Source organism: Molossus molossus, unplaced genomic scaffold (assembly GCF_014108415.1).
Source record: "Molossus molossus isolate mMolMol1 unplaced genomic scaffold, mMolMol1.p scaffold_m16_p_10, whole genome shotgun sequence".
Lineage (NCBI taxonomy): Eukaryota > Metazoa > Chordata > Mammalia > Chiroptera > Molossidae > Molossus > Molossus molossus.
This window is the reverse complement of record NW_023425345.1, coordinates 54,867,603-54,880,742: the sequence shown is the minus strand read 5'-3', so window position 1 is coordinate 54,880,742 and position 13,140 is coordinate 54,867,603.

Sequence of the window (13,140 nt, the reverse complement as noted above, 5' to 3'; positions counted from 1 at the left end):
TGATGTGTCTCTCTCATCGATGTTTCTCTCTCCCTGCCCTCCCTAAAAATCAGTGGAGCCCTGCCCGACATGGCTCACTTGGTTGGAGCAGCGTCCTATACACCAAATGGTGGTGGGCTCAATTCCTGGTCAGGGCACATACCCAGGTTGCTGGTTTGATCCCCCGACATGCAGGTGTGGGAGGCAATTGATCAATGCCTCTCTCTCACATTGATGCTTCTACCTCTCTTTCTTTCTCTAAAAATTAATAAAATTAAAAAATAAATAAAAATCAATAGAATAATATTCTCAGGTGAGGATTAGCAAATAAAATTAATAAATAAATAAATTCTTCAAAGTCTTAAAAAGATGTATACCATCTCTACATTTTTATTCAATACTTACTGTGAACTAAGTCCTAATTCTTCTGTTAGGAGTCTGTGAGGCAGACGGAGGTGGGATCACTTTATGGGCCGAATTCATATGTGGAGATAAAGCCTTTAAAGTTAAAACAAGCTCCTCAGGGTGGTTGAGCCTTCATCCAATCTGCCTGGTGTCCTTCTAAGTCCCTCTGACTTGAAAGAGAATATGCTCTCTCTTTCCAAAGCCTGTCCCAACACAGACAACCTCCCTCATTCTCCCCTCCTCTCGCCTTCCTGGACAGTATAACACCTCTCCTCCTGCCCCATCTACCTACTGCTAGTTCACATCTTTCTCTCCCCAAAGTAATCACTGTTCTACAAAAGTATGGACTCTGGACGCAGGGAGAGGAGGTTTAAGCATGGTGTGTGCCTTTCCTTTGTCTCAGATGTAAACTATATTAGTCAGGGGTCTCCAGAGGAAAAGAACCAACAGGATATGTATATATAGAGAGAGTGATTTATTTCAAGGAGTTGGCTCACGTGATTATAGAAAGAGTTGCAGTATGAGTCCAAAGGCAGTCTGCCGGCAGAATTTCTTCTTGTTCAGGGGAAATCAGTTTTTGTTTTATTAGGACCTTCAACTGATTGGAAGTGGCCCACCTGCATTATGGAGGGCAATCTGCTTTACTCAAAGGCCACCGATTTAGATATTCATCTCATCCAAAAACACCTTGACAAAAAAAACCCAGAAAATTCTGGAATAATGTTTGACAAAATATCTGAGAACCGTGACCCAGACACAGTGACACATAAAATCAACCATCACACACGTCTTCCTTGTACTAAACTGCTTTGCCTTGTCCTCATTACACTGATTAGAAAGAAAATGTCCAAAACAATAGCCACTGGCCCGATGAGGCTAGTCCAAGCTGAGATGTACTGTACCTGCAAAACACATATCAAGTTTCAAAGACTAAGTATAATAAAGAGAATGCAAAATATCTTACTAATTCTTATATTGACTTCACCTAGAAATGCTCGTTTTGATGATTTATTGAGAATATTCCTTTTCTATAGCTGCCATACAAATTGTTACAAACTTAATGGCTTAGAGCCACATAAATTTATCATCTTACATTTCTGTAGTTCAAAGGCTAGACCCAGTCCATGGGACAACACTCAATCCACTGAGCCACACTGGCTGGGCTCAATAAACTATTCTTAAAAATAAAAAAAAAGAAAAGAAAAGAATGAAAGAAACATACTCACATTTTAGGTATCTCGGACATCTTTGAGTCTTGTGTTTTGCCTATCACATTGTGTTAAGTAAATATTATCAAAATTAATTTCACTTTTTTTTTTACTTTCCTTAATATGCTTACTAAAATTTTTAAATTATAACTGTGGCTCTCATTTGTTGCTCTCATAGTTTTATTTTTCAACACTATTAGGAATTGAGAAACACAGAGATCAAGGGACTTGTCAAAAGTTATAGATCAAGTCAATGATGATGCCAGGAACTGTGAGGCACATCAGGGCTCAGACCTCTTCTCGTTCCATACTCATCCTGGGTAATTTCATCCCAATGACTGTAATGCTATGTATGTGCTGATGACTCCAAACTTTTTATCTCTAGTCCAGACCTTACCCTTGAACTCATATGTCCACCTGCCTATTCAGTACTTCCATTTGAATTCTTTTTATTTTATTTTAATTCATCTTTGTTGTTGAATGTATTATAGATGTCCCCCCTTTTTTTCCCCATTGACCCTCTCCTCCCCAATCCCACCCACCTCCTGCCTTCCCCACACTATCGTCGGTGTCCATTGGTTATGTATATATACACAGAAGTTCTTTGGTTTATCTTATCCTGCCCTCCCACCCCCCTACCCTTTGAGGTTCATCAGTCTAACAACCAATTTGTACTTCTTAATTCCTTTATCTTTTTCACCCATCCCTCTAGTCCCCGCCCATCTGGAAAGCATCAAAAAGTTCTCTGTATCTATGAGTCTGTTTCTGTTCTGCTTACCCATTTTGTTTGTAGATTCAATTGTTGATACATATATATTAATAGCCATTTTATTGTTCATGTTTTTGTTCTTCTTCTCCTTTAAGAAGATCCTTCAACATTTCATATAATACTGGTTTGGTGCTGATGAACTCCTTTAGCTTTTTCTTGTCTGGGAAATTCTCGATATGTCCATCAATTCTAAATAATAGCTTTGCAGGACAGAGTAATCTTGGTTGTGGGCTGTTGCTTTTCATCACCTTGAATATTTCTTGCCACTTCTTTCTGACCTGCAAAGTTTCTTTAGAGAAATCAGCTGACAGTCTTATGGGAGCTCCTTAATAGGTAATGAACTGCTTTTCTCTTGCTGCTTTTAAGATTCTCTCCTTGTCCTTAACCTTTGGCATTTAATGATGATGTGACTTGGTGTGGACCTTTTCAGGTTCAACTTGTTTGGGAATCTCTGTGTTTCCTGGACTTGTGTGTCTGTTTCCTTCACCAAGTTAGGGAAGTTTTTTGTCAATATTATTTCAAATAGGTTTTCAATTTCTTGCTCTCTCTCTTCTCCTTCTGGCACCCCTATGATGCGAATGTTGGCCTGCTTGAAGTTGTCCCAGAGGCTCCTTACACTATCCTCATTTTTTTTTTATTCTTTTTCTTTTTTCTGTTCTGATTGGGTGTTTCTTGCATCCTTATATTCCAAATTGGTGGTTTGATTCTTGGCTTTACCTACTCTACTATTGATTCCCTGTAAATTATCTTTTATTTCTGACTGGTCCTTTTTTGTGTTGTTGATGTTCTAAGTTTCTTGGAGGTCTCCTTCAGTTCCTTGAAGGTCTCACTAAGTTCCTCGAATGTGTCACTAAGTTCCTTGAGCAACCTTATAACCAGTGTTTTGAACTCTGCATCTGATTGATTGCTTATCTCCATTTTGTTTAGTTCTTTTCCTGGAGTTTTGTTCTTTTCTTTCATTTGGGACATATTTCTTTGTCTCCTCATTTTGGCTGCTTCCTTGTGATTGTTTCTATGTATTAGGTAGAGTTGCTATGTCTCCTAGGCTTCATAGGGTGGCCTATTGTTGTAGGTATACTGTAGAATCCAGTAGCACAGCTTTCCTGATCACCCTAGCTGGGCCCTTAAGGTACACCCTTAGTGTGGACTGTACACCTTTCTATTGTAATTGAGTCTTGATTGCTGTGGCACATCAATGGGAGGGATTTACTCAGGCTGATCAGCTGCAAGGACTGGCTGTGTCCACTGACCACTGGCCTCTGACTACCTTGGATGATCAGCTGTGTATGGGCCCACCACACAGAGCAAGACTTACTTCAGCAGGGCTCTGGTACCCACTGAGTCCACTCACTGAGTGTGTCGCTTGGGGAGGTGGTTGGGTGGTAGTGTTTCAATATGGTCTGAAGCTGTCCACTGGGTGTGCTGGCTCTGGGCAACATCAGCCTCTGCCTGTGTTCTATCCAGGGACACCAGGCATAAGCTACAAAGTGATCTGCAGATGGCTGCTTCTTGTGCTGGGCTTGGAGGTGTCAAGGAAAAGCCAAGCTGTAAACCAAGACTGGCTGCTTCTAGTGCCAGGCCTGGGGCCACTTAACAAGAAGTATGGGGCTCACTGAGGCCAGATGCTGCTTGTTTGAGAGAATTTAGGAAACTCTGAAGCAGGATCCAAGACAGGCCAATCCTATGGTAAAGCCTGTGAAAACAGCTTGGTTGGGCCCAAAAGTTGGGTAGGCTAGGGCCTCAGGGAATCACCAGGGCAGGGGCCAACAGTGTGAGTCAGGTTGCTGGAGTCCCAGATATGGCAGCTGTCTGCCCAACCCCAGGGAAGGGCTCACCAAAAGAACATCAGCCTCCGCCAGTAGAAAGCCCCCTCTCCAGCCCTTGTCCCAAGACCAAACAGCTCAGTTCTTCCCTGTATGTCTCTGGTGCCTTTCAAGCTGCCTCCCCTCTGAGCTTAGAGGGCACAAGTCCAAGTAAATCTGTACCTGGGCCCTTTAGGAAGAGCTGTCTGGGACTCTAGAAGCCTCAGCCTCCCTCAGCCTCAGTTCCCACTGGTTTTTACAGCCAGAAGTTAAGAGGACTCTCTTCCTGGCACTGGAACCCTGCGCTGGGCACCTGGTGAGCAACAGGGATCCCTCAATCTTCAGGGAGGACCTTCCCAGCCGAGGTGTCCCTCCTGACTTTTATCTGCCACATGTGGGTGTGGGACCAGCCCGTCTGTGCCTCCTCCCCTCCTACCAGTCTTAATGTGGCTGCTTCTTTAATTTTGTAGTTGTAGGACTTCCATTCAGCTCAATGTCAGGCTGTTCTGAATGATGATGGTTGTGTTGTAGTTTAGTTGTAGCTTTGATGTGGTTGTGGGAGGATGCGATACTGTATTACCTACACTGACATCTTGACCAGAAGTCCCCTCTATTTGAATACTAATAGGCATCTCAAATGTAATCTCTCTCACACGGAACCTTTGCTCTTCTCCAGCTCAAATCCCACTCTCCATCCCAACCTATTGCTCAGTTTGCCCATCTTAGTAAGGCCCAAAACCTCCAAGGTAACCTTGACTACCTTTTTCTTTTCTGACCCACGTCCAATATATGAGCAAGTTCTATCAGTTCTACCTCTGAAATACATCCAGTATCTAATTATTCTCAACATCCTATAACCTGGTTCAAGACACCATTGCCTTTCACTTCGGTTGACTCAACAGCTCCATAATTGGACTCCATGCTTTAATCCTTTTCCATTCCAGTTTATTTTCAGTAGAGCAGCCAAAGTTATCATGCTAAAACATGTAGGTCATGTCATTCCTCTTCTTAAAATACTCACTCAAAAGCGGGATTTCTTACCATGTCCTCCAAGGCCCTCCATGACCTTGCCTCTGGCTATTGCTTGGCTTCATCATCCACCACTCTCTCCTCTACCTATTCCACTCATTTATATTTGCCACCTTGCTGTTCCTCAGATAACATGCTCCTACCTCAGGGCCTTTGCACCTTCTGTTCCCTCTCCTTCAACTGTCATTCTCCAGAGAGCTCCATATCTCATTCCCTTATTTTGTTTAGGTCCTTAATTAAATCAACTTTCAGCATCTTCATGCCATCACTCTCTATTTCCCCTACCCTGTATTATTTTTCTTCATAAAATATAACTATATGATATGTTTTCTTGTTTATCTGTTTATTGGCTATTTCTCCTCAATAAAAATGTATCCATAAGGACTGAGTTTCATCTGCTTTGTTCATTCCTGTACCTCCAGCATGCAGAACAGTGCCTGGAACATAATAGCCACTCAATAAATACAGATCAATAAATATATAAACTAATTGACTCAGAAAGGATTAGTATTGTTAGGCTGAGTAATTAAGAATAAGCTAGAAAATTGTGTATTTATTATTTTTTTCAGAGCTATAGTATTTAGTTCTAGCAGATCTCTAAAGGCATCCTTCAAGACTTGCCAACCGCATTAGCGATTTCAGCTGAGAATCTTATCATTAATAGAGTGAGTGGTTTCAATTCCTATTGCCCTTTTGCCATTGAAAGTTAGTTTTTCTTACAAGGATAAATGTTCAAATCTAGTCTTTGGAACTGGCACAAGAAAAAAAAATACTGATACTTACAATAAATGGAAAAGCAGCAAAAATTACTGATTTTTTTTCAGCCCATTTAACCCCTAATCAACTGTCAAGCAAAACATCCTTCCCAGCTGACAGCTTCAGTTAGCAAGCTAAAGGGCCTGCTCTTCTCAGCTCCTATCACATCACAAGTCTCAGAAAGCAGATTCATTGCTTATAGCTTAAGCAGAAAGAGAACAGGGACATCACATTTTATTACTGTATAACTAATTTCCCTATTTGCTGACGCTTTTGGTGTTGATCTCAACTTTCAAATTGCATTTTTTCCCTCAACCCATAAAGAAAGCAGCTATTGCCCTGGCCGGTTTGGCTCAGCAGTTGGAGCATCGGCCTGCGCACCAGAGAGTCCCGGGTTCGGTTCCCACTAGGGGCATGTAATGTACCAAAAAAAAAAGAAAAGAAAAGAAAAGAAAGCAGCTATTTATGACATTGAAGTAAATTTTTCCTTTGTTTTAGTTTTCATAAAGTCACACTTCACTTGAAACTGCCTACATTTAACACTGTCCTGTTTTAGAGAAACTTCTAAAACACCACCAGCCTTCATCTTCTTTCCATAAAGCCTTGAGGTTTTATCTACATTGCCCCCAATCTTCACCGATCGCATGACCCTTAAAAAGTAGGAAAGGTTGGCCCTGGCTGGTTTGGTTCAGCGGTTAGAGCATCGGCCCGCAGACCAGAGTCGCAGGTTCGATTCTGATCAAGGGCACATATCTCAGTTGCCGTTCATCCTTGGCTTTGGTCGGGGTTGTGCGGGAGGCAACCAGTCGATGTGTCCCTCTCATGTCGATCTTTTTCTCTCTCCCTCCCACTCTCTCCCTCCCAATCTATCTAAAGATAAATAGAAAGATATCTTCATTAAAAAAAAAAAAAAAGTAGAAAAGGTTGTTCTGCTAAATCACTTTAAAAACTACTAAAACATTAGACCTAAGAAAAGTCTTACAAAGTTGAAAAGAAATATCACAATTCATAAGTTAAGGGCAGTAGAAACTCTTGCCCCACACAGATATACCAATGGAGTAGAATGTAAACTCCATAAAGAGACCATAAGATATATAATAATGTAGTATATGAGAAAGCAGTTATTTGAATAGTTTTTTAACTAGAATGTCTTATAACTGTCCAATAATTTTGAAAACAGATTTAAATTCCATGTCAGTTAGGAATGTCTGGCTATAAGCAACAAAACAACAACAAAAACTAACAGAGACTTAAAAGACAAGGATGTTGAGTTTTATATAAAATGAAGCCCAAAGGGCTCAGCCGGCGTGGCTCAGTGGTTGAGCACTGAAGCATGCACCAAGAGGTCACTGGTTCGATTCCCAGTCAGGGCACATGCCCAGGTTGTGGACTGATCCCCAGTGTGTGCCATGCAGGAGGCAGCCGATCTCTCTCTCCCTTTCCCTTCCTCTCTCTCTAAAATCAATAAAGAAAAAAAAAATGAAGCCCAAAGGGAGGCAGTCTCAGGATTGGTTTAGTACCTTAAAGATGTTTTGAAGTACCTAGACTCTTTTTTCTCTTTCCTCGTCACCATCCTCATGGGTTGACTGTTTATCCTTGGACACGTTAGCTCATGATCTAAGATGTCTATCATAACACAAGACATCAAGTGCTCACGTACCAAAGGCAAGAGGTAGATGCAGGCCAGGTAACGAGAGAGCGCTCTTCTTTAGTGCTTCTCTCCTCTTATCGGGAATTAAACTGTCTGCAGAAACCTCAGATGAATTTCTCTTCTGTATCACTGGCTAGGCCAGGTCCAGAACCCTTCCTTGTTGTACAGGAGGTAGGTTAAACCAGTCTCTGACTCTTTCAGTCTCTGCAGTTGGGAGCTAGACAAGGGAAAATTGGGCTGGGAATGGATATTGGCAGCCAATCAGACCCTCCATAGTGCACACTTCGAATGCATGTTTCTGGCCATCATGAGAGTAAACGCTAGTGGACTAGTCCTCCCCAATATACAATCATGAACCTCTAGAAAATATGTGCCGTGACTCTTTTCCCACGTTGGACAACAGGATACACGGAACTAAGTGTGCTGAGGAAGGAGACAAATGAGGTGAACTGCAGGCCCATCCCAGCATGTCTCTTGGAGAAACGTTCACGGTGTAGTGGTCTTGCTGAGCTGAGGAAACAGAGATCAAAGCACACAGTTGCTGCGGTGGCTGGAATTAGTGGGGCAGTATACCAGAAAAAAGGGAACCGTGCCAAGAAGGAGCCCCAAATCTACATAGGAGTCCCCTTGAATCTTAGGCCAAAGGCTGGGCAATAAAGAATTGTCAGGGAAGTCATGGCCGGTTTGGCTCAGCAGTTAGAGCATCGGCCTGCAGTCCAGAGAGACCCAGGTTCGGTTCCCACTAAGGGCACGTACTTCAGTTGCAGTTTGTCCCCGGCCCTGGTTGGGTCGTGCGGGTGGCAGCCACTCGATGTGTCCCTTTCACATTGATGTTTCTCTCTCTCTCTCTCTCTATCCCACTCTGTCTGAACAAAAAATGAAAAAGTGTCCTTGGGTGAGAATAAAACATACATACATACATACATACATACATACATACATACATACATAAATAAATAGTCAGGGAAGAAACAACTACCAGGATGCTAAGAGCTGAACCACCACCAAAGCCCACATGGACCTGGGAGACTGTTGAGTCCCAACCAGTCACTGTGAAAAGACCCTGTTGAACACCCGGGGCATTTGGCAGAGACTCCCAGAAAGGCTGTGCTCGACGTATGGCTAATGTCCTAGAGAAGGGGGGAACGTTCAGCCCGTGGGCCATGTGAGACCCGCGAAATCATCTGGTCTATCCCTGCCAAGGCAACCGCAGGTGGGACTCAAAATTCAATAAATCTAGGAGCTTTTTCATAGCAACATAAATTTATATTAAGTGAGTCATAATAATAACGTAAATTTTGAGGGACAAGCAAGGAACGTCCATTATGGGATAGACAGGACCCGTACGAGTACATAAGGGGACAGACACAGGAGCTTTCTGTCGGCTGCCAGAGGCCCTGTGTTGCAGTGACTCAGAGGACAGTCAGTGCCAGGCAGGCTGGGAGTGTGCACGCTGTGAAAGTGTTAACACACTGTGGGAAACTGCAGCGATCTGGTGATGATGAGAGGAGATGCAATGAGATGATTCCTTGCGACGCTGACGACCTTGCCTCCAATGTCTGACAACGATGACATCGACTTCTTTGTCAACACAGACAATAACTCCAATGCAACCTTTATCCACACGTCCATGAGCAACAGTCCTCACTAAAACTGAATCTCAGATGAAGATCAAGGAAATTGCATGCAGTGCACAGAAAAGACCTCAAGAGTCGATGATACAAACATTGGATATGTTCCAAACCCAAGATGAAGGATTAAAATAGCGATCAAAGCAAAATAATTGTATTGCTGGTGTCACACGTAGTGGTAAGTTATTAAAACTTAAGTGGTGTGGCATCCTACAAATGGTGACTACAGAGAAAAGAAAAGTTGATGCAGAGTATCGATCTTTCCGGGAGAAATGGACAAGTGATCTTTTTTTTGTTGAAGTCAAAGGCAAACCTGTGTGCCTAGTGTGTGGCAAAGCGTTAGCAGTAATGAAAAAAGCTAATCTGGAGGGTCGTTATAGCTCAAAACATGCTAACCTCGATGAACTGGGAGGCCAAATGTGTCTGGATGAAATCAATGCTCTTCAGCAGAGTTTGGGATCACAACAAGCCACTTTCACTGGGCCTTGTGACAGGGACAACGTTATGCAGACGAGTTACGTAGTGAGCCAGCTAATCACAAAGAAGCTGAGGCCTCATGTAGAGGGAGAGTTTGTGAGAGTGCATGGTGGCTGCTGCGGAGTCTTTAGCACCGAACAAAGAAAAGTTGTTTCAGAGTGTTTGTCTCGGAGAACCGTCTCAGATGGGATTACTGATTTAGCACAAGATGTTGAAAAAACAGTGAAGGATTCTGCAGGAGATTTCCAATTTTTCTCTCTGGCTTGTGAAGAGACAACGGACATAACAAATACTGCCCAACTGGCCATTTTTCTTCATGGGGTAACTGCAGAGTTTGACACATGAGAGGAACTGCTGTCACTGGAAGTCACACAGGCACTACCAGAGGTGAGGACTTGTCTGAGAGACTTGTATCAATGAAAAAACTTGAGCTAATATTTGAAAAGTTAGGTGGCCTTACTTCACATGGAGCTCCAGCCACGGTTGGCTCACAAAAAGGGTTCATTGCGTTTGATAAGAAAGAACTAGATCATCTCAGTCTTGAGCCAAGTGATTTAATTATATGCCACTGCATCATACACCAAGACGGTCTTTGTGCACAGTTGTTGTGACTCAACAATGTGATGTCACAGTAGTATCAAGTATAAATTTTGTCAAAAGCACAGGGTTTAACAGCCTCCAGTTTAAGGAGTTCCTGGAGGATCTTGATGAGTACGGGGATCTCATTTATCACTTTGAAGTGCAGTGGATGAGTTGTGGGAATATGTTCATGAGGTTTTACAAACTGCGGGATTATGTCAAGCAGTTCATGGAGACCAAGGGAAAACCTGTCAAGGAACTCAATGATGGCAAGTGGCTGTGTGATTTAGCATCCATGGTGGACATTACCAGCACCCCTCAGAGTTGAAGGTCAAGCTGCGGGGCCCCGACCAGCTTCTCAGCGCCCTGCTTTCAAATGTGAAATCATCTGAAGCTACATTAAGGCTGTGGAAAGCGACTGGAAAGGAATAACAGTGCATTTCCCCACTCTGGAAGGACAAAAGCCTTCTTGGACACTTAAATTTGCTGGTGAATGTGCAAAACTAATTGAGTCATTTAATGAAAGAGTCAAAGGCGTGAAAAGTAAACAGATGAAATTGAACATCTTTGCTGCACCGTTCAATGTGGAACCAGCTGATGTGCCTGATAACCTACAACACGAAATCATTCAGCTGCAAAGTGATGATGAGCTGAAAGCTGAGAGGACTCCCACTGCTTGAGATCTATAAACGCTACATAAGCAATGATGACCCTCCCACTTTGAGGAGACTTGCATTGAAATATGCATCTGTGTTCAGAACAACTTTACTGCTGCGAACCGTTCTTTTCAAAACTTACCAACACAAAGGGTCGACTGTGCTCCCGACTGACCGACACAAACCTGGAAAAGCATTGACGAGGAGCAATATCATCCCCACCAGCTAACAGCACACGCCTCACCAAAGAGAAGCAGTTCCAGCCATCACATTAGGGGAGAGTTAATTAAATGTTTGAACGAATATAGCAGGCTAATTTTTAAGCTGATAATTTTGTCTGGCCCGAGAATGGTGTTAAAAATATCAAAATGGCCCGTGACAGAAAATAGGTTCCTCACCCTTGCCTTAGAGTAACTCCTACTCTAGACCTTCCCTAACAAAGCTGAAAAACAAACCTGGAGAGATTCACGCAGATTCACAAGAACATGAACTACCTGCTGAACAAAACTCTCTATTAAGGAAGGAAAACAATTCTGGACAACCATTGATGTAGCTTTCATCACATTCATATACAAGCAAAAATTACTGCAGGAAAGAAAAGTGTGACCCTTAACCAAGAGAAAACCAGTCAATTAAAAACAAAATTAGATTGATATGATTAAAATATTTAAAGGCAAAATGAAAATATAATGTGCCAGAAGAACATGCAGGTGGAAATTTTCAGGGTTTACACTGAAATAAGTAAAATGATTGCTAAATTTAATTACTGTACCTATGAATTTAAAACACCTGTGAATCACCAGCAAAGCACTTCGTGAACTGAATTAAAATAAGCAGAAAACTGGGGGAATGAAAATTCTATAAAAAAGGCTTAAATTATTTATATAAAAAGGCTTTTCAGAGCAATAAGGGTAAAGAATTATGCAAAAAATTTTAAAAGCAATGGTTATAAAAAATACTGATGGTCAATGAACATAAAAATGTTCATCTTCATTACTAATAAAACAAAATGGTCTGGCCGGTGTGGCTCAGTGGTTGAGCATTGACCCATGCACCAAGAGGTTGCTGGTTCGATTCCCAGTCAGGGCACATGCCCAGGTTGTGGGTCCAATCCCCAGTGGGGGGCATGCAGGAGGTGACCAACCTCTGTTCTCTCTCATCGATGTTTCTCTCTCTCTCCAAAAAAAAATCAATAATGAAAAAAAATGTAAAACAGGCTTAAATCATTAAAAAAAAAAACTGATTTCACATAATAGAGCAGTGACAATCAAACTGTATCATATCTTGCTAAGAAGGGCAAAGGGAAACTCAGACACCACTCCTGGGGAAGCGGGTGTGGATCCATGATGAAAGGTTAACTTGGCAGCATTCATCAGCAGCTGAAGACAATTTCATAATGTCCAACCTTGCAATTATACTGCTAGGAACATAGGCTATATAACTAGATAAGTGCCCAGGAAATTTATACAAAGGTGTGTGTCACAGGGTCACTCATAGCAAACAGTGGCTTCTAAGGACAAAATAGCAGCAAACATTGCACGCTCGTGACCCTGCTACCCCGGCAGTGCACCTGTGAGCTAAGGAGACAAAGGTCTGTGGGTGGAAAGTAATGAGCCACCCCGCTTACCTCGGCCGCGCTGGAGGCCCAGCAGCCCTTCCTGAGGCCTCCCTGACGGAAGGGAACGCGGAGAGGAAAGAGCTTGCTGGCCCTGGGAGAGCCATGGAGGTCGAGAGCAGTGCCAGGGAGAAAGGCCGGGTTCAGGACAGCAGAGGCCACGTGGTCTGTGTCACATGAAAGATACCCACGGATCCTTCTAGAAATTCTCATGGGAGCAGACGGAGGTCAGGAAGGAAGCAAGAGCAACTAGAAGCAAGATCCAGGGCTTTGAGTTCTCTAGTTAACATATTCACCAAGAAGCAAGATGTGGGAACAAAAATCCACCTTCTAAATGACTTCTTGCCTGGCTGGTGCGGCTCAGTGGATTGAGCCTCGTCGGCGGACCGAGAGGTCCCGGTTTGATTTCTGGTCAGGGCACACGCCCGGGTTTCGGGCTCGATCCCTGGTGGGGGGTGTGCAGGAGGCAGCCGATCAATGTTTCTCTCACATCGGTGTTTCTCTCTCTTCCTTCCTCTCTCTCTAAAAAATCAATAAAAACATATTTTAAAAAATAAATAAATAAAGACCTTCTCTTTGAGTA